The following is a 23,514-nucleotide window of genomic DNA, read 5'->3' as shown; positions in this document are numbered from 1 at the left end:
ACTTCGACGTTTATTTATTATGTAATTTTCAGCTTTCCGCTGCAATTGCGTCCGGCCAGATAGCTGGAACCACTAACCGATGGGCACAATAGCCGTCAACGGCCGTTATGCTGCAGCCACATACATATAAATAAAATGAAAATGCGAAGCAGAAATTTCCAATTAAATTTTAATGCCTAACAGCTTTCAAATGTGAGCACGCGCTCGAAGGAACTGTCACGAAGGGAGAGCGAAAAGAAGCGCGAAAGGCAGTGGAAGAATGAGCGGCGGCCCCGAAGACAACGCCATTTTAAATTGAATTTGTGTGCTACTTTGCGCTATTCATAGCGTTTACGTGCTGGAGACGTGCCGTCACCGCTGCTTCTTGGATTACTGCACACTGCGCCTGCCACGGCGTATTAGTTATGCTGCGCTGTCAGCAAACATAAAGACAAACAAACACAAAATAAACTTTAAATAATTGAATTTTAATGCATAGTGATGCTTGCGAAAACTATTAAAAACACGTTGTGTCTATAAAAAAGTAACACGCTGCGCTGCCAGCGCTCAGTGAAGCCTTTATGAGCGTCCTTTGAGTGCAAGTCGAAAGGATGTTGCGTGTTGCAGCCATTTTTGAACACGCTCCATATTTGATGTATGCCACAAATTCACTCACCGAAAAGTACAAAAGCATGTTAGTTCGGAGTGCATAAAAATCGATTGCTTGCAACTAACCGCACTTTCGTTGCGAGCGCGTTTACAACAAACACTTGCAACTGGTTGTGCAATCTCTGCACTGCTTAATAATTTATGAGCCTTTTTCCCCATAACGTTTCGCACATAAGTGTACTGATTTTTTGCACTCTTCTTTATTTATGCGCGTAAGTGGCAGACGGAAATTTTTCAAATGCTTGATTATATTAAATTACTTCTGCCTCAACACTTTTGCCACAGACTTTGCTTTACGCTCTGCGATTTTGCCGGAATAAATTTCTTTGTATTTATTAAAATGTCAGTTTTCCACAGTGCACCGATGCGTAGTGGCAAAAGTTTAAAAAATATGTAAATTACTACGAAGAAACTGGGATTTCTTGGCCGCGGCTGGCAGTTGGCGGCCGGCTACGGTGTTAGAGTGACCGCATTTGCATATTTTTTGTGTGCGGGGTGGTGTAAAAAAAGAGCATAAACTTAAATTTGAAATTATGCTTTATTGAGATTAATAATCGCAACAGTAAAGTTGTACAAAGAGTGAACAAAGTGGAGTTGAATGATATTAATATCTCATATAGTTAAAAGTGTAAGGAAAAAGTTTGCTCTGAGCTTGATTTTTCAAGGCATTCATTAGCATGATTTCATAATTTTCGACTAAGATAAATTGTTGTGAAGATAATTTCAAAAGAAGAGTGTGCATTATGTAAAATAAGCTTTCAAGAATTTTCCCAGTTAAATCGCGATACGTTTGGTGAAACTGTGCAATATGAAATATATTATATATACTGCAGTCCGTTCACGTATTGAATAGAAAAATTTCACAAAATAAAACGATGTGAGCCAAGTTTTGAAAATCTTTCGAGAACTTCTCTGCAGTGACTTCAATGTCATGATGCGTGTACAGCTACGCAAGGTCCACCAATCTATCTTGAAACATATTATTCCTCAGCCACGTTTTCATGCGGCGAAGTGTCGAAAAACGTTTAGAGCTTGTCACAGAAAGTGTGCAGAATATGCGAAGAAAAGTATGAATTATGGGGAACAAAATATAGTAGTCGGTAACTTGTTGTCTTTTAACTTTTAATTCGTCCACTTTCAGTTCTACCGCCATTTTTTCGTATCTGAATAAATGGATCGAAAATTTTCCTCATCACTTTGACTTCGATTTCGGAACTTTACAAGCAGCGTATCTATCATATTTGATGCGTTTGCCAGATCCATCGATTCGTTCTGAAGACTCACGCTGAGTGAATGAGTTAGAGATAGAATATTACTCAGGCAAAAAGTCCCAATTATACATTGAAATTTGCACAAGGCTGCTTTGACTATCGTTGCCTTTTCCTCTGCTTCCTTATTTTTCCAGTTACTAATTTTGAGCTTTGACGATCAACGACAATTTTACGGCGAATTGGTTAAGTGCAATGTGCCGTTGAACCCTTCCTGTTTCGCATGTCCCCCATTTCTCCCTCTAAATCCGGCACTGGCATGGTATTCTAAATAAATTACAATTTTTTTTTGATGCATTGCTACCATTTTTCGAAATTATAACTCGAATAAAATAATAAATAGTATGCGATTTGAAAACTGGTAAGCATATTTTCATTTGTATTTCATTTTCATATATTCCATATTTTGATATTAAGTTGACTGACTCAGTATACTAGTTTGACTACCCTCGTGACTATGTAAACTCTTTTAATACCCCGAATAGAATACATTCGGTTGGTCACATATTCTGTAACAACTTTGAAAAGTCTTGCAACATGTTGCCTCATAGGCCTCATAAGTAATTGTTTTGTGCAGCACAGGGGTGGAGTAGCAAGACACAACTGATGGCAAGCCATTCTGAATGTCAATAATCGAATCAATGTATGAGATATCCGATTAAAATTCAGAGAAAATGCTCTCCTGATACTAGTAAATCTGAAAATTTAAAATTATTTAAATATTTTCGAACTTCCGGATATATCGGTCACTATGTGAGAGGGAGTTTTACTCATAACAGTGTATCTTTGTGCCTAAAATAGATACAATTGGGCGAAAACTTGACCTAGCCCCATATAACGAATTTCAGAATTTCCGAACATCTGGTTGGCTTTACTCTATATGATTGGTGATGGAATATGAGGTACCTTAATGAAACGCAGTGAAAATTTTTTTTAGTATGTGGCATGTTAATAGCAATTTAGCCCATCCTTACTTTTTGAGATATAGAGTTGAAATTTTCCATCTTTTTATACCCCGAACAGGGTATATTAAGTTTGTAACACCCAGAAGGAAGCTTCGGAAACCCTACAAAGAATATATATAAATAATCAGTATGTTGAGTTGAGTCGATTTAGCCATGTCCGTATGTCTGTCTATCTGTATATATACGAACTAGTCCCTCAGTTTTTAAGATATCGTTTTGAAATTTTGCAAACGTCACCTTCTCTTCATGAAGCTGCTCATTTATCGGAACTGCCGATATCAGACTACTATAACATATAGCTGCCATACAAACTGAACGATCGGAATCAAATGCTGGTATGGAAAACTTTTGCATTTGACAAGATACTATATATTCACGAAATTTGGTATAAATTATTTTCTAAGGCATCAATGTAATCTCCGAAAAAATTATTCAGATCGGATTACTCGTATAGCTGCCTAACAAATTGACCGAATAAGTACACATCCTTTTATACCCTTTAAAGCTACATTTCTGTCGAAGTCTGTCTTTTGAAAATAGTCAAACGATATTATAAAAGTATTTCATATAGCAAAGGAGAAAATTTTTTTTAAGTTCAAAGGATTGCTCACCCTGTAAAGTACATGCAAATAATAAGTTTTCGCAACCATCAATTTCGCAACTTTTCAAGTGAAATTATCAGCTTTGTTGAAGCTATCTTCTGCTGCTTCTCACGAAATCTTCCGCTCATAGTTGGAAAGTTAAAACGAGTTGAGCGTTGAATAAAAGAAATGAATATTATTAAGAGTATGTATAGAAATAAACATCTATACATACATACATACATACAAATACAACGCATAAATATACCAAAGCAATTTACAAGGCGCTGACAGACTTGGCAAAGTTTCTTAACTAACAAGTTAAAAAGTTAATTAGTTATTGCGAAGAAGAATGCTGCGGATATAATTTTGTTAGTAGAAGTCATCATTAACAGCAAAGGATACTAATTTAATTTGTTTGTTGCTTTAAGGGCTGATAGCTGCTCTGAAATAATTTGGAGACCTCAAAATGGTAGTGTCGTTTTTGAGGGGCTTTTTTTGTGTAAAAACAATAAAACATTTATTGCTTCAATTTAATTTTCTATGAGTATTTTCTGCAAGTAATTGCATTAAATACTCGATATAAGTATCACAAGCTATTACTGTGAAATAATTACTCTGAAATTTTTTACTGTTAAACTCAAAGATATATTTTCAAGTATTAAATTTCTTAAATTTTATAACATTCTACATAATTTTGAACCCTGATAGCATTATTAAGTTTTAAAGCGCGAATTGCATAAAAATGGCTTTATCTTGATTTCCATACGACTAACAACCCGCGCAGGCAAACATAATTACTTAAGCAATACGTTGTTGCAGGCGTGGATTTGAGCGGTGAGAACAACAAGTAACAATGAATTCACGCTGCCACAAAGTGAGTGCGGGGGTGTGTGCGTGCAAACATTAATTTGCATGAAATTAAAAGGTTTTGTCGCCGCAGCTTAACGCCGGCATCGAGGTCGGCACTTATTAACAAAAACAACAAGTCCAGCTGTTGGATGCCTTTGTAATACCAAGTATTCATGTAGAATGTACGTCCACTTACACATATAGTGCACACATATTTTTAATGTGATGTGTTCTCAAAGCAGCGGTACTTAGCATGACGTAAGTGTACTAATTTACATAAATTTATATTTTGTAAGGCGCGCTTTCTCTTTGAGAGAAATGAGCGCATATTTTATCATATTTGGAAATATATTTTAGTAATACAGACATTAAGGAGTACAGTTTGGTTTAGAAAAAAATAATTATTTTTAAACCATTTTTTATTTCCTCGAAAAGTTTGAAAATTTACACAAATTTTATAAAGTTTAATATTTTTTGTAACAAAATCCTTCAAAAGCAGTTATTTTTACACAGTAATAATGACTGTGAAATATTACCAATCTCCAACAGAATCCTATCATCTGATCTGATCCGATCTGAGTAATGGTACTCTAGCACTTATATGCGAATAAGCTTCTTCGGAATGCATGATTTACAAAGCTCAACCTTCCATCTTTGGAATACCTCTCATTTCACTGTGTAAATCTTCATTTTAAACCATCTCCCAAAGCAATCTTTTTACATGAATACACTTGTAAGTCTTTAGCAAACACAAAGGATTTGCAGGCATGAATAACATCAAAGCTTATGTCGAAGTGTCAAATTTTGACAAACTCAACTAACGGTGACATGTTATTGACTAATTGCTTCGTGTCAAAGTTACGAAGTTTATCATTGTGAGGCTTGTTTACATAAAAGGAGATTGTCAACCATGATAAAGCTCCCTTGTGATGTTGTGTTGCATGTAAATGAAAATATATTGCTATATATGTACATATGTATATACAGTAGAGTGCAAAACCGGGCAAATGTTTGTTTTGCGCTTTACTAAATTCAATAAAACGAAAATTATTTTATTCTTTAATTCATTTATACAAAAATTACTTAAAAACTAACTTCAAAGTCAAATATAAAAAAAAGAAAAGTAAGATCACTATCGTCCACAAATTATCAATTATCGTCCACAAATTGTCAATTGGATTGAGGTATCAGGAGATTATGCCGGCCACTCCATTAGCAAAAAATGCAGCTGTGATAACCACTTTATAACTACTCTGGCGGTGTGTTTTGGAACCACGTCCTGTTGAAAGTTCTTCAGGGTAGACGCTCAAATCTACGAAGTCTGCAAAATTGGTCTGCAAAATGTTTAGGTAATCCTCTTTCTTCATTATACCAGTCATATTTACAAGAGGTCCAATATGCCACCATGTAAAGCAACCACTTACCATCAAATTGGCTCCTCCGTGTTTTACGGTTTGCTTTACATGGTAACTTTGGATACTTTCTTTAGGAGTGCTTATCATATCAGACTGTAATCAGTTAATCTTCACTTCGTCAGACCAAATCAGACTTTCCCAATCCTCTAGCTCTATTTTATGTGTTGTTTGCAGAAAGCTAGACGAGCTTTAACATTTTTGGTCCATAAACACGGTTTTTTCCCTAAAAGCTGATTTCAAATGGATCCTATTTAAAGCACAATTCAGTCACTAACTGGTTCATTACACATTTCTGCAGCCTCCTTTTGGTGTCGTCAAACTGTTTTTCCGCATTTCTCGTTCCATTAAACGTGCATCAGAGTCTATCAAGAGTTTAGGCCGTCCGCCAATTTGGCGCGTACCTACAATATTTCGCCTTTTTTGGGCATTAACTACTATGTTTTGGCTTATATGTATTTTTTTGGCTATCTCTCTCAACCATCCGTGCAAGCTGTAACTTGAGTAAAAATTCTTGATTATGATATCTTGATGAAACTTGGATGCGGGTTCCTTAGTAGAAAAAAATTTTGAGTTTGTAAATGGGCGTAATTGGACCACTGCCATACCCATAAAGAGCCGTTAACCGAAAACTTATAAAGTGCCATAGCAAAGCACCAAAATACAAGGTGCGTTCCAAAGTAAACAGGACTTAAAAAAAACAGAACAAATGGTTTTTTCCGTAAAATCAATTTATTTTATTCAAAGTAGTCTTCCTCTGCTTTAACACAGCTTTTTACACGGTCCACAAGCCTGTCGAACGAGTGGTTTAGCTCGTTGGCCGGTATGGACGCCAGTATGCCGGTGCGAACCTTTTGAATGGCCTCTACGTCTGCATAATGCTTTCCTTTCATGGGCAAATGCATTTTTCGGAAAGGAAGAAGCCGCACGGTGCCGTATCAGGTGAATACGACGAGTGGTTAATGGCTAAAATGTGATTTTTGGTCAAATAATAGGTCACAAGCGTCGATCGATGAGAGCAATTTGTGCGGAACAAAGCGTGCACACACCTTTCGTAAGCACAAATGTTCGGTCAAAATGCGATAAATCGATGTTTTGGAGATTTTTAATTCCATGTCCATGAATTTCAATGATGACCTCGGCTGATTTTTGATGAATTCACTCACTGTTTCGATGGAATTTCCAGTGATCACAGATTTTGATTGGCCCACATGTTGATCGTCATTTACGACCACTTTGAAAACGTTGAAACTACTCGTGCACTTTGCTACGGGATAGGCAATCATCGACATAAACTGGTTTCATCAATTGAAACATTTCGGTGAAAGTTTTACAAATTTTAAAAACTTTTAAAACAAAATTCAAAGATTCAAAATGTCCTGTTTACTTTGAAACGTAGCTTGCATATATACATATATACATGTATATATTAATGAACTGTATATCTCATTTATTTTGAAACAATTTTATAATTTATCTTCAGATTTTTGCAATCAATTCAGGCTCACATCTGATTCGCGGGAACAAATGGTTGTAACGAAATTATTGAATTTTTATAATTAAGCTATTATTATTATTTAAACCTACAAATTGCTTCCCTGTCTTCCAATTTTACAAAGTATTAAGTGAAAGGTAACACCAGAACATTTAATGAGATACATACATATATATATATGTACATAAAGAACTTGATACTATGCCATTGGAAAAATAAAGAATAAATATTGCATGTAAATGTTTATAAAATAGCTTACAATTGACATCATCATCAACCCTTCTTCTGGCCAATTCTGCCATAACGCATTGTCTAACTGCCCGTTTTTGAACTGTGGTCACATAACAACAAAGCAGCTAATGATCGTTAATCTAATATCTCAATTGCCATCATTATTATATTGTTGTACTCATACACATATGCATGTATGTAAAGGGTGATTTTTTAAGAGCTTGATAACTTTTTTTAAAAAAAAAACGCATAAAATTTGCAAAATCTCATCGGTTCTTTATTTGAAACGTTAGATTGGTTCATGACATTTACTTTTTGAAGATAATTTCATTTAAATGTTGACCGCGGCTGCGTCTTAGGTGGTCCATTCGGAAAGTCCAATTTTGGGCAACTTTTTCGAGCATTTCGGCCGGAATAGCCCGAATTTCTTCGGAAATGTTGTCTTCCAAAGCTGGAATAGTTGCTGGCTTATTTCTGTAGACTTTAGACTTGACGTAGCCCCACAAAAAATAGTCTAAAGGCGTTAAATCGCATGATCTTGGTGGCCAACTTACGGGTCCATTTCTTGAGATGAATTGTTGTCCGAAGTTTTCCCTCAAAATGGCCATAGAATCGCGAGCTGTGTGGCATGTAGCGCCATCTTGTTGAAACCACATGTCAACCAAGTTCAGTTCTTCCATTTTTGGCAACAAAAAGTTTGTTAGCATCGAACGATAGCGATCGCCATTCACCGTAACGTTGCGTCCAACAGCATCTTTGAAAAAATACGGTCCAATGATTCCACCAGCGTACAAACCACACCAAACAGTGCATTTTTCGGGATGCATGGGCAGTTCTTGAACGGCTTCTGGTTGCTCTTCACCCCAAATGCGGCAATTTTGCTTATTTACGTAGCCATTCAACCAGAAATGAGCCTCATCGCTGAACAAAATTTGTCGATAAAAAAGCGGATTTTCACATTTCGAACCGAACACTGATTTTGGTAATAAAATTCAATGATTTGCAAGCGTTGCTCGTTAGTAAGTCTATTCATGATGAAATGTCAAAGCATACTGAGCATCTTTCTCTTTGACACCATGTCTGAAATCCCACGTGATCTGTCAAATACTAATGCATGAAAATCCTAACCTCAAAAAAATCACCCGTTACTAAGAATAATAGCATTTTTATAGCTAAACGCTGAACAAAGGTCAGTAAATTACTGATGCATATCGAACGCTCGAGTGCAATAAAGTAATGCATGGAAATTTATTATGCGTGCAGAAGGTTTTTTTCGAGTAATATAATAGGATTATGTGAAAATGCAGGCGTATGTTTGTATATGTTGACGTCAAAATTTAATTATAATTGAATTGTATTTCAGAACATAAGAGTTTTCAATTATCTACTTATTGCGCTGTGGAATAATAAATGTGTCAAAGAAGCTTTTATAGCATTTTTTTATTTCAATATGTCATTATTAGTTAAAATAAATGAATGATTTCAGCTATGAAGTCATACCTCTACCTGTAAATCTACTCTGCAGATACAAAAAAAGAATATGTGAATATAACATGCGCAATATCTAGAGCTTATGTGCCTCACTTGAATGAATGGGTTGCTGAATGAGGTTGAGTATTTGAATCGGACTTATGATTATTTGAATTTTGTTAAGGATTTATGGAACATTTTTGTATATTATTTATATAATATATTATTATTTCGGACTTTCATCAGTTAGTTTTTTAACTCAACACTTGGCGGTTGGCAACATTGTTTTTACACTATTTGGGTCTAGCGAACCAACGAAGACGAAGCCCTTTCTGTTGATCAGTTCCGGCCGTTTTTTTCGCTTGCTTGCTTTAATCTCATCAGTTGTTGACAGTAAACTGTATAATCAATCGTTTGACTAGTCTTGAGCGACTCATAGTGAATGATTCTTTTCAAAGCCCACCGAATACTCAGTATAACCTTTCGAAACGTCAATCCTGGCTTTGCGACAATTTGTTTAGCTTCACCAGGCTTGGATCATGATCTTTTTCACACATTATTCTCGTATATGATTCATTTTTCGTCTTCTGTTATCATTCGCTTCAGAAATGGTTCGATTTCATTTTGGTTCAGCAAAGAATCGCAGATGCTGATTCGGTCCTTTATTCATGTGGTACCGAAACTTCGAGTTTTTTTTTGTAGCCAGCCTTTTTTTAATGGTTCAAAACCGTTTGATGATGAATACTAAGTTCTTTAGCAATATCATGGCTGCTTATGTGACGGTCCTGGTCAATCTTTTCCATAATTTTATCGACTTTTTCAACGATAAATCGGCCAGAGCGAGGTGCATCTTTCACATCGAAATTTCTAAAACAGAAGCGAGCGAATCATTATTGTGCTACACAAACTGATACAGCATCGTCTGCTTAAACTTCACAAATTTCATTGGTGGCTTGCGTGGAATTCTTCCCTTTCTTATACCGAAAATTCAAAATACAACGAGTTCTTTCATTATTTTCACTCATTTTTGAATAGCTGTAACTTTTTTTTAAACTTCACCGAATTTAATTCTTTTTTGGTTAAATGAAGCTCAAAATCTTACCTTTCCAACACTATATGGTATGGCACAATGCGATTGGTAGCCCTATTGACAAAATACGAAAAGACTTTTTCGACTACCCAATATTATGATGGTTAGCTGAGTTGATTTAGCCATGTTCGGATGTATTTACATATGTATAAGTAAATATGATCACTTTACTACAATCAATTATCTTTAACATGGCGCCATAATTTTTTTTTTCATTATCAAAACATATGTACATATATGTACATTCATATTATGTATGCACGCAAATGGCCAACTCGTTTATTTTATTCATGACATCAACATTAACCTTTTATTGCTCTCAAAATGCATATGTGTGCAGCTGATTTTAACTGATATCAACATATTTACCCAAGCCTCGAACAAATATGGAGTAAGTCAAATCTTTTGCACGCATGTGCTGTTAACATATGCACTACAATATTTTCCCCTCACACACACACACACACAAATACATACATCCGTTATTTGTACTAATGCGAACATGCGGGAAATTGTTTACGCATTTTCTTTTGTGCACAAGTTCTACATAAATACACTCTTTTGTTACACATACATATACATATGTATGTATGTGTGTGTGTGTGTTATGGGTATAGATGTATTACACCTTCTAATAAATATTACAACGGCACATTAATTAGCTTGAACAATTGTATCGGTAATAGCACAACACAGTCGTTCTAATTTGGTGGACAAAGTGTTAATGAAATTATATTTTATTGACTTTTGCACCTCCACATTGTACATATGCACAAGTTAATTATAGCCAGTAAGGATACGACTATAAACTAATATCTCTCAATTGGAGAGCAGCTTTGGTTCGAGCAGGTATAGCAGCGTACAAATGCACATTAATACAATGTATTGGTTTTCACATTTTCTGTTTACTTTGTATAAGTGGTGAGGCTTCCGACCTTATAGTGATAGCAGTAGCTAAACAACTTGATAACGTACAAAAAATGCATAAATGGTCTGCGCTTCTTCCACGAGTTTGGGACTGGCTAAGCCCAAACAAAAGTATTGCTCATAACTACCAGGAAAATTGATGAAAAATTAACTCTTACTACATGAGAGTGTGTGATTATTTCACAGCCTCAGTGGATTTAGGGGTAAACTCCAAATTGGAATTCAAGAGTTTGCCAGACCAATAAATGCGGTTCATAGTCTTACAGCAATAAGAATAACAAGTGCTTTCCGAACTATATATGTATATCCAGTGTAGCAGCTGAAGTACTAACTAGGATGCCGCCCATAGAAATCCAGGGAGACGAATTCACGAGATTATATAAGCTATCAGCGCCAATTACATAAATCAAAAAAGGAGCACAATTATATATGGCAGCAACGGTTGCAAACCTCAATCAAAGGACGGTGCACGCACAGACTTATATCTGACATCCATACGTGGATAACTAGACAACATGGGGACCGTCAGTCCATAATGTTCGATGTGTACCAAGTCCATAAAAATACTATAAACACATGTTTTGCTATTGTCCTCGGTTTTTAAACATAGGGACAGAATATGCGTCAGTCCGTCCGAGCTATAGGGGAGATGTAAAATGTCTTCTCTGGCATACCATAATTGTTGAGCATTGATTTAGCAATTCACGAGATACATATGTACACTTTTCCTTTGAAACCATGTCTACTTTTCTAAATTTAGTTAAAATTATATATTATATACCTTTTAGAATAATGCCTTATTTATTCAAGATTAACTTCCACACAATAGCATGATACACATCGGACCAAATTTTAATCGGACTGATCCATTTGTGTGTGCCAACCAAATCGATGAAAACTTTTTTCTATATTCCAAATATTGCATCTTCCATCATCCATCCATCTCAATTAATGACGCTAACATTGAACAATTAAAGAAACAGTGCAGGTAAATCATCGCATTCGCGTCATAGAGACAGCAGAGCATTTCAATAAGTCCAATGGGTGCTGTCAACATATTTTAGATAATTTGTTTGTATATGGAGCGTGTCAATATTAGACTTGTATCAAAAACACTGAAACTTTTCAGCGAAACTGTTCAACAATCTAGCGAATGGCCTCCAAAAATGCAACAAACCGAAAAAATTAAAATTCGCTGAAGACACTGAAAACTATACAGGCTTTATGGGAACCTTGATTATGTGTTGGCATACTTGTATAGATGTAGGAGTCTATTTTGAAGGTTATATTAAAGATTTGTAGCAGGTATGTGAAATATAAATTTTATAAAAATGTTATCGACTTTTTTGCCAACAAACAAAAGCGGGTCGGATATCAAAATTGAATTCTAAAAAACTTTGTTGATTAGAAAAGATAATTTACTCATAACCCTTAATTTGAAAAACAAAAATAAAAAAACTTTGGAAGGAAGAAAAGTAAGAAGTATGAGTTAAGCTGTTTTAAAAATTCAAAGCAATCACCTAGATATATGTATATTTATGTAAAAACATGTTTGTGCACTGTTGTCATCCTACGCAAATTTTCGAATGTTTACTTTAATGCTAATTTTGCTCTTTGAACTTTTCTACTACTTTTCTGTTGCCTTTGTCTCTTAATTGCTTTATCTCTTCGACGAAAATTCATAAAATCGTCAGACATTAAATATTTTATGAAGCAAAATTCTGCAAGAAAGTCACAAGATATGAGTACCAAGTTTATATATAGCCCATTTATGGGTGAATAAATATGTAAGCACATGAACACATATTTACAAAATTTTCGCATGAATAAAACTTTGATGTGCCGCTGTTAAATACTCAACATAAACAAAATTGATGGCAAGTTTAATGAAATTAACAGAGCACATCCTTTGTGAAAAGGCGACGAGCTGACATTATTGTTGTTTTTGGGGCTTCAAGCAGCCAGAAAATTGCGCAAAATTAAAGCGAAAAGAATGTAAATATATATATACACCATAGATATATTAAATATGTATATATATAGTAAGCGCACTGAGGCCGAAGTCGCTCTCATAATGAGCCCGAAAAAAGACGTCAACTAAATGACAACAGAGAAACAAAAACAAATACGCACACACACAAAGCGAATATTGCTCATTGTGTGACGGCCAAGGATACTACGAATGCCAAGTAGACATGCCTACAAATCCATAAAGTGCTCGCATAAGAAACTGAATATTTATTTATGCGCAACGAAAATGCTTGAACCGGTTAAAGGCGACAGGAGACGGCGACAACAAGGTTATTGGCTTTGGTGGCGAGCCGGATGAGTGTTTTACTGATTTTTCGCTCACTTGCTTCCATGTGCAGACAATCAGGCATAGTATTTACATATACTGTATATGTATATATACATATACTATATATTGTTTGTGCATATTGGTGCTCTCGCCAAAAGCCAGAGTTTGCTATGTGTACAAATAAATTAAGATGTTTGTGCAGACATCTCTGTGTGTGAGCTTTTCTAGTGCTCACACTCATCGATAGTTGCACCCGTTTTAACTTTTAAATGAGCTAACGAGCATACATATCCACATACTTATACATGTATGTATGTATACGAGTATATGTTATAAATGTCAAAGGAACTTTTAAGCACTTTTATTTGTTTTGTAAATTGTTGAAAGTACTTACGGATATCCGCAGTGGTATGCTTTCTATTTGTTTCGTAAATAATGAAGAAGTCCTTCACACAGTTAAAATTAAATGTTGAAAAGTCATTGAATGCAATTTAATATATTTAGTTTTCTGTATATGACCTTATAGAATGTATTATATATATTATATAATATAATATGGATTTACCATATAATCTATAGGTTTGTAGTACGTGGACTGAAACGTCGCTGACAATTTAAAATATGTAAGTATCTACATATATAACTGATCAAATTGACGAGCTGAGTCGAGTAAGTAATGACCATCAGTCTGTATATACGCAAACTGGTCATTCAGTTTTACGGGATCGATCTAAAGTTCTATTCATATCCTTTTCTCTTAAATAATCTACTCATTTCTGGGACCACTATACGAGGTATGACAATTAAGTAATGAGACTGATTTTATTGCCGCGCTTGTGGTAAACCTGTGACCTTGAAATTCCCTTTCTCTTTTTCCGGCATCCCTCCTCTCTCCATTGTATCATCGCTCTAGCTTGTATAGTTCGCCTGATGCATCAAGTTGAGTAGACGTGTGTTTGTAGTGCTCGTCACGAAAATGGAAAAAACGAAATCAAGAGCAACGCGTCGCGAAAAAATTTTGCGCCAGATTGGGCGAAACAGCTTCGGAAACGTACGCTAAAATTGTAAGAGTGTATGGTGATAGTGCTCTTAGTCGTTCCGAGGTCACAATGGTTGTCTCCGCGCGACCCCCGCCCGAAAAAAGCTCACATGAGCAAGTCGAAGGTGAAAGCAATGATTATTGCCTTTTTCAATAGCCGTGGAATCGTCCACAAAGAATTCGTTCCACCAGGGAAACCTGTGAATCAAGTCTACTATTCTCGACTCGAAAGATTGCGAAAACGAGTCAACAGGGTGCGCCAAGACATCGCTCGTAACTGGATCCGTCATCACGACAACACGTCGTGCCATACTGCCCTCAGCGTGTCCCAGTATTTGGCCTCTAAAGAGATCGCCGTGTTACAACAGCCGTCTTATTCGCCCGACATGTCACCCTGTGACTTTTTTTGTTTCCTAAAACAAAATCGGTGGTCAAATGAACCCATTTTGAGTCGATTACGGACATCCAGGCGGCCGTGACGAGAGTACCCGCGGACATCCCAGTCGAAGCGTTCCAGAAACGTTACGAAGCATAGAAAACGCGCTGGAATCGCTGTATAGCTACCCAAGGGGACTACTTTGAAGGGGATGGCAGAGTTGTAGATTAATTTTCAAATATAGGGTTTTTATGGAATCAGTCTCATTACTTAATTGTCATACCTCGTATATTATTGAGACACCAGCAATGTTTGTAATTCTTGATAATTTTTGATTCATCAACATTTTAGTCGTTGGCATGCGAGGACATTTCCTCGACGTTTTTTTACAAATGTGACGAGTGTTAAATATATTTTTTATAACGTAGAGTAGACACTGTATCCTACTCTCAATATTTCAAGTGTTTTGAAACAATTCTAAATCGACATTTTTAACGAAACTGCAGAAATTCAATAATTTAGCCAATTTTTTCAACTTGTTTGCCTATCTGAGGAAACTGAAATATGGCAAATATTTGAAAATTTGATCACGCATTATAATCCAATATAGTAAAAGGACTTTTGTTCAACTTTTATATACATACATACTCAATTAAATCATTTTAAAATATCGCCAAGAAATACCACATGAAATTTCACTTATAATTAAATATATTTCTTTATATCCGAGAAATGAAGTATAATATCATTTAATGGTTCGCTATGAATATACTAGTACTTTTATCTTAGAGTACAACAATATTAAACTAATTCTCATTTGTACAAAAATTGTGATATGAGTTTGCAATGTGCGGTCACTTCAAAAGTCAGTGTAAATATATATAAAATATGTATGTTTGTTTGCTAAGAATATACATGTTTTCGTGACTATGAATTTGTCATACATACATATGCATGTCCAACTTGCATGGTGTTATATAGAGACACAACTTGGCTGGCGCTTGTAATTGCTCGAAGTCATGCACAATTTCGTTACTTTGCATGTCTTTTTACATAAATATATATATAAGCACATACATATGTACATGCTGTTGAACTAATATTTGCCATGCCTTGTACACACATGACTAACCGCATTCTATCCACTATGATGCCGTTAACTTCTCATGCAATTGACTTTGAACTAACATGTTGGTAATGGGTAAATGAAATGCAACTTGACTGACAGGATATTAATATTAAATAGACACCCACGTAAGGATTTGCAGACGCCACACATATTGGATGTTCAAACCCACGTCCTGAATTAATTTTAATGCTGTCAAGAGGTCATTGACTAGATTAAAAATGTTTGAATATATTGATATGAAGCACATTATTTAAAAAAACTTATTTAATTGCTGTGAATATTTTTAGTAGTGTTAAAATTTATTTGAATAAAGCGAAAAAGCCAGACATGGCATATTCAATAAAAAGCGTCCGTCCTTTCATTAGAATGGTATTGAAATTCAATAAATCTTATTTATTTATGCATGGAGAACAGATGTTATAAGCGCGCCTGCTCGTTGTGTGTTCAATTTTATTAGTCTTTACGCATATACAGGGTGTGAAGTCTAATAAACCGGTATTTACATATGAGAAACCTTGAATATTTTTAGTGGAAAAAAAAAATTTTTTTGATATATTTTTGTTTTGTTTGCTTATAAGTTATTCAGACTATTTTTTCAATGCAATTTTAAACAAGTAACTATCTTTAGTGAAGAAAAATTTTCCCTTTATTTAGCGTTTTTTTTATTTATTCGCTCCTCTCGGTTGGTATAGCGACGTTTTTAGATTAGTTCTATACCTTAAGCTCGTCATGGCTCTTTTTCACTTCTTCGTGGTAATTTGGCAATATCCTTAGATTTCACTTTCTATCTACTGATTTAAAAAAAATGTAACCCAATGATGGATTTCGCGCAATCCAATGTCCAAGAAATACGACACACCCTGTATGCTTAGGTATATATTGAATACAAACCTGCCGCAAAATCAACAAGCAAAGAGTTATCGCCTGAACGACATGTGCTTCCCGCAAAAAATTAAAGCTTAATGTCGCAAACGGAAATATCCTTGACATCAACAGTATGTGATTTGACTCCAATGTGTACAAATGCTTTAATATTTTTATGTGCACCTACACAAGTATTACTGCACGGGTTGAAAAGTTTTTGGCTAGACCAAGATGTCACACCACAAACTAAAGATATCTACTTGGCTTAAAGTAGTAACTTTGAAGCAGAACTCTAACGATGTTTCATTACATTTCATCCAATTGATCTCAAGTTATTGTTCTCAAAGTGCCAGTGCGTATGCTATTTCTGGAAAAAGTTAACTTTATTTTAAACAAATATTTATTTCTAATAGAAAAGATCATCTCTGACTCGAAACAATGGATTGTTTAAAGGCTTCGAAGCTTCACATTAAATCGGTATTAAAATGTTGTAGAATCGGCACGACAAAGTCGACTAATATATCTTACATTCAGACTGAATTATAAGGTAAAAGTCAAACGGATATTTGAAAATCCTTATACAAGATATGTTTATAGAGGCTAAGAGAAGTATTTACTCGATTTTCAACATTTTTGACACAAGGGTACATTATTACAAGATTTGATAAATAAAAATATTGTCTCCGAATTTCAGTAATATATCTCTCAGATTTATCCATATTTTCGTTAAACAGTAAATTATAGACACAGTGGTCCACCAATCCATATCTGGGTCTTATATTTTTAAACTTAAAGTGGCATCCCTTAAAACAACTCTTGCAAGGTATTATATCGATATATATAGTCTAAGATCCGGCTTAAGAACAACAACTGTTGCAAAGTATTATCTCGATATATAGTCTAATTGAAATAATAAGATGGAATGAAAAATTGTATTATATGGAGAGTGGAGACCCGATCTTACCCATTTTTATACTGTAATATAAGAGTTTCCTGGTAAAATATGTGTTTTCGAACATTTGAATAAATCTCTTCCTACCGGAGGTTGATGCCGCGCACATTTTCCAAAATTTGTAAAACCTAAAAAGAAATATCGCAGATCCTATAAAATATATATGTGTATAAATGATCAACATAACGAGCTGACTTGATTTAGTCATATCTGTCTATATATGTATACGCAACTAGCCCCTCAGTTTTTCGAGGTTCCCTACTTTCTTAGAGAAAAACATAGAAACTTCAAATTTGATGAGAAATGTTTATTCCCATTCGAAAGAACATTATTTTGCATTTATTTTTTACCCATGTTGAAATGTTGGTCGTGGTTATGTCTCAAATGGCCCATCCGTTGACTTCAATTTTCGATCGCTCGTTCAAGCATTTGGACTGGTAACTGACAAATGATACGCGTGATGTTTTGCAACAAGACCTGAATTTTCGTATGCTATCACACGATCTTGATGGGCAATCGACCAGCCCAAAACATGAAGTTATTAGCCCAACTGATGTATTTTCGTTATAAATACATTAATAGATGCGATATGTGAGAAGTGACGCCGTTTTATCGAAACCAAATGTCGCCGAGATCACGAGCTACAATTTCAGGAGTCAAATAGGCGGTTATCATGGCGCGATAACGATCGCCATTGCCGGTTAGGTTCTCGTCCGCACTATTTTGAAGAAATATAAAGCGATGATTCCACCGGCCCACAAACCACACCAAATCGATCCCTTTTCTGAATTAAATGGAAACTCTCTAATCTCTTCAGGTTAATCTTCAAATGCGGCTACTTATTTGTTTACATACCTAAGGAGCCAAAAATGGGCTTCATCACTGAACAAAATTTAACCAGAAACCGTCGGATCATCTTGGAAATATTCAAGAGCCCATACGCTTAGGAAAATCGAGCGGCTTCAGTTCTTGCACAATCTTAAATTGCTCCAAGACGTTCCATACGTTATTCCGAGTTGCTGCGAACGCGCCGAATCGACTCTTCTTCTTCGATCTTCGTGTACACTCTCAGCTACGGATGCTATATTTGATTCACTGCGTGCTGAACGTATTCTATTCGGTTGAATACTATTCAATAATGAATACTCGGTCTCAAGATGTTGACCATAAGCATAAAACTTTTTCATTTAACGAGTTCTTCGCCAAATTAGACACGGTTTATTGCAATCGTGCAATTTCCGAAAAAATTGTTTAGATCGAGTCACCATAGCATATAGCTGCCATACAAATAGATCACAGTTGTTGTAAGGTATTTGTCTAGGGTGTTATAGCTTCGTTGCAAGCGAATTTAACGTTTTTTCTTGTTAAGTAAAATTTTGGATTAAATAAATGCAGTTAATGCGGATTAACGCTGCCGTCTGTCAAGGCTATGTATAATGAGGCGGTGGAAAAAAAATTTTTAGGAGAATATAAGAAAAGATTGGTACATGTGGTCTTGAACAGCAATCGCTTATTTTTAAAAGAGTTTATCATGTTTTTCTGTTAACTTTGTAAAATTGATTTCTATACGATTCTTAAAATAAACTTAAGTAAATAGATTTATAATGCAGTAAGACGAAGAATATGAGTATCTGTTAAAAAATTTGTATGTTTGGAGGCTTTTTGGTAGTTTTAAAGGTGGACCTAATGTATGAAGTGGACTCAGTTATTACAGAATTTTGTATATTTTCAAACAATAGGTACAAATAGGTAGAAGAAAGGCTTGCTCCCGCTTAAAGGGGAGATAAAAAAGTTCACAATGGGTTTAAAAAGGCAAGAATGAATGTGAGAGCAATAAGTACAAACAAAATTTTGTTTAAGAAAATAATTTTCGTATTCAGACTCACTAAACCAATTCATTCATAATGAAAAAATAAAAATGTCCGACTAAGTAAAAGTATGGCATACAAGTAACTTTCTTTGTGTGCCGAAATCAGCTGAGTATTGAAAATCCGTACGCCAAAACAACAAAAACTCGACTTGAGCATAACTTCGATTTTCGCATCCAATTTTAGCACACATTTTTACTTCCACTTCACTGACATATACATATCTAGCGTGTATTTCTACGTGTGGAGCGCAGCCTGAAAATCTGTGTGGAGTATGTGGAGATTTATGGAATGGGTTTTTTGTGGCTTTATCCAAAATAAAAAGCGCTTACTTGCTAAACAGAATCAAACAAAAACACACACACACTCACGCAAACTCTATTTTCTATGCAAAAAAACACATACAATATTAAATGCTGGCACTTACACGCATGTTTGTATGTGTGAGCGCTTTTAGCGCTGGCGCCATTGCGCCCCCTCGCACCGCTCGCTGCTATTTTTATTGCCTTTTAGGCTCGTGCTGCTTGACACTGATTTTATTTGACTCTTTTGTTGTTATTATTATTGTTGTTGTTGCTGTTTACTTGTGACCTGCGTTTTGGTCTTGTCGATTTTGCAAATAAAAATATTAGAATGCTTTACGCCACTTTATTACTCGACTGGCATACGCTAAGCCGCACTAAAATATACACACCCAGCACACTTACACACACATATACACAAATTTGCAAACTAAACATTAAAGGCTCACATTCATAATCGCACTTCTCACATCCTTTGATTTTGCTTGCATGCGTGTGTGTAGTTATTTTATATGGGCACTCTTATACCCCACTCGTGCATGTAATCCCGGCAATGAGGTAATTGGACCGAGAAGCAAACTTTTTTTTTTATTTTGCAAAACTTTTCACAACTTTTCACTCTATAAATTGCTGTAATTTCACTCTCTTAATTTTAACTGATTTTTCTTACTTTATTTAATTATTTTTTACTTTTCATACGATTTTCCATAATTTCATTTATTTATTGAAACATTTTTTATTTATATTATTTTTTCTACATTTTTCACATTTTCTCTGCTGTAACACCACACTCTGCGTCCTGCGCTTTATTTTTGGTTCACACGCATCGCGTCCATCGTATTGAAGTGTTCCTACGCAACTGACAGCTCGCTTCGCCACTTGGTTGGCTAGCCGATTTGGTGGCAACAATGTGCACGCGGTCAAAGCTTTCAACTTTATTCGCATCGCTCCCGTTACACAGCGCAAGCAAATACAACAACTCACTGCCCCGCTTTGCGCTCGACTCTGAATTTCTACTCAATTTAACTTTTTTTGTTGCTTACACTTCAATTGTCAGCTGTGTTGGTATGTATCGCGCGCTGGCGGCTTGCTTGTGTGTTGTGGGAAAGGACACTTTTATGAATGACAATCATTGCCAATGGGTACACTTTGAGGAAATTGAGAATAGTTCACACATAGCGGGGAGTGTGGTTGCTGGTATGAGAAAGTGCTTGTGTTGAAAATGTGGAGTTTTGTTTTAGACTAGATGGATTTTTACTTATAAGGTTTTATATAGTGATTTCTGGTTCCAAAGGCTTGTTTTGGCATCAATTGGAAAATACGTCTATATGTTATGCAAACTAAACATATCTATAATACATAACATTTTTGTCACAACAAAACTTAAAAGTAATTTTAGTTATGACAATTATGAGAAAGAAATTCGTTGAGGTTTCTTTGTCGATTACAAAAAAAAAATAAAAAAAAAAGAAAACATCGATTGCTACAATACCCTTCACAAAAAAAGAACATCTCACAAAACTCGAATTTTGATCGGTCAGTTTATATGGTAGCTATATGCTGTATTGGTCCGATTAACAAATTATTCGAAGATACTATTGGCTTAGACAATAATCCATGCTATACTTTCGTGAAGATACATATATCTTCAATGAAAAATATTAGATAGCTATATTATATTCTAATCCGAATTGTGCAATTTCTTCGCAGATTGAACCATTGCTTACAGAATAGCTCATGCCAATTTTTGTGAAGTTATTCCATCAAATAAAAAGGTTTTCCATTCAAGAACTTGACTTTCTTTTGTTAATTAAGTTTGTTGTCCTCATGCGTGTGGTGTGAAAGGTATGGTGTAGATGATGATGGTTTCTATGATGCCGATATGTTGAGTTGGTGTGTGTAGTGTGGGGTAAAATGTGCTGTGTATAATGTAAGTGGTGTAGAGGTGTTATATTATTATTATAGATCACTAGAGAACCCAAGTTTGATAGAGCAAGAGCAACCCGATTAATCTATTGGGAATGTGAAGGGTCCGTGAAGGATATATATATAATACTTTTTTGACACTGCTGAATAAGTATACATATATCTTATTCATAAAACTGGTCTTGGTTACATGTCAAATGCATAGCAAAGTTTTTTCTCCAACTGATCCTAGAAATTGAACTAATTTTATCTGTTTTGACTTACTATGATTATACTAAGTATCTTTTCTGAACTAAAATACTGTAAAGATTTCTTTCTTTGGTGGAGTTAAACGCTTCACAGAACCCTCCAATTTTTCCGAGACAAACTTAAGCTTTCAAGTACACAAAAAGATTAGATATAACTGTCAGTAACAAAGGAAAAACTCACAAACGTGTTTAATCAAAATTTAAGACCTCCCGACTAGCTGAACTCCTTAAACATCCCTGCTAAATACAAATTTGTCAAGTGAACGTTTTGCACTAGATCCTAACCAACGGCACACTATAACTATTTAATTTTTAAAAATAATAAAGAAGGAACTAGAATTGAAAGTACCATGAAAATCTTAAGAGAAATAAAATTCCCAAATTTCGACAGCTGGCAACTTCTCGAACATAACTATATTGACAACTGTAACAAAAATATCCTTCGAAAGCTTACTACTTGGAAAAAATCACGCACACATTCACATATATATAACTATTTTGGTAGATGCGATAAAAACAGCTGATTGTCGGAGCTTTCTGCTCAAACATGCACGCTGAGGACATGCGCTCACTCAGCTACACGTGCCTCCATAATAGCTTGAGAGAGTAATAATAGTATAGAGAGCGTGTATTATGTATATTTACTGGCTCTCGCGTTCAATCACAAAAGGAAAACATCTGATTTTGCAAATAAATCCAATGAAAAGTATTGACAGTTATTGCTTTGAACCAAATTAATCACTGCACAAAATAATGGCTGAAAGCTCTGTACAAATAAAAGTTTCTCTTTTCATGCATATGTAGGTATGTGTGTGAGTATTTAGTATATTTCTACGTACATATATATGTATGTTTGCAATCAATTTGTATTATTATTTGCTTTGTTTTTTGCCGGCAAAAGCAATATTGTGGCGTTTTCGAATTTTCGCGCAATTATAAATCAGTGTGTGTGCGTGTGCGTGTACATGTTTGCCTGAGCATAAATCGTTTAGAGCGCTTGACTTGATAATGTAAACAATTATTTACATGCAAGAACAACAACTTTTACTTTCACAGCATATTTATAGAAGCGTAAATATACGATTAATTGAATATAGATAAGTACTTAATGTGTCAACTGAAAAGTCCCCGGCCTACATATATTTTGGCAAAATTTTTTTAATCAAAGATATTACAATTCTTATAGCGACGCTCCAACTTTTAGATAGAATTTCTGTAGAACAATTTGCCCTTTGCTTCAAATAGGCCTCCGTTTCGGCGATTACTTCTACATTCGACGAAAGTCTCTTCACAGCATTTTTTTGAGATCTTATAACAGAAAATAGTCATTAGAGGTGAGATCTTGAGAATGCAGTGGATACGGAAGGAAATTACAGCCCAATTCATAGATTTTTGCAGACGTTTTCACTAACTTTGCATTGCCTAGATGAAACAGCGCTTTCTCTTTCTTCGAACGCGGCCTTTTTTCGGTCATTTCGTCCTTTAAATGGTCCAATAAAATAGTCGCTGTTGATGGTCCATAATTTTTCAAGGTAGTCAATAAAAATTACTCCATGTGCATCGCAAACTATA

The 23,514-nt window shown here is 35.2% G+C and overlaps 1 protein-coding gene across 1 annotated transcript in view; it reads right to left on the bottom strand.

Annotated features, from left to right (window-relative positions):
* The window catches only part of LOC105226221 (multiple C2 and transmembrane domain-containing protein), a 70,465-nt gene that overhangs the window by 45,446 nt on the left and 1,505 nt on the right, over positions 1–23,514 (bottom strand). The window lies entirely within an intron of this gene.

Source organism: Bactrocera dorsalis, chromosome 3, assembly GCF_023373825.1.
Source record: "Bactrocera dorsalis isolate Fly_Bdor chromosome 3, ASM2337382v1, whole genome shotgun sequence".
NCBI lineage: Eukaryota > Metazoa > Arthropoda > Insecta > Diptera > Tephritidae > Bactrocera > Bactrocera dorsalis.
The sequence above is the reverse complement of the archived record's forward strand: the minus strand, read 5'-3'. Positions and strand labels throughout refer to the sequence as shown.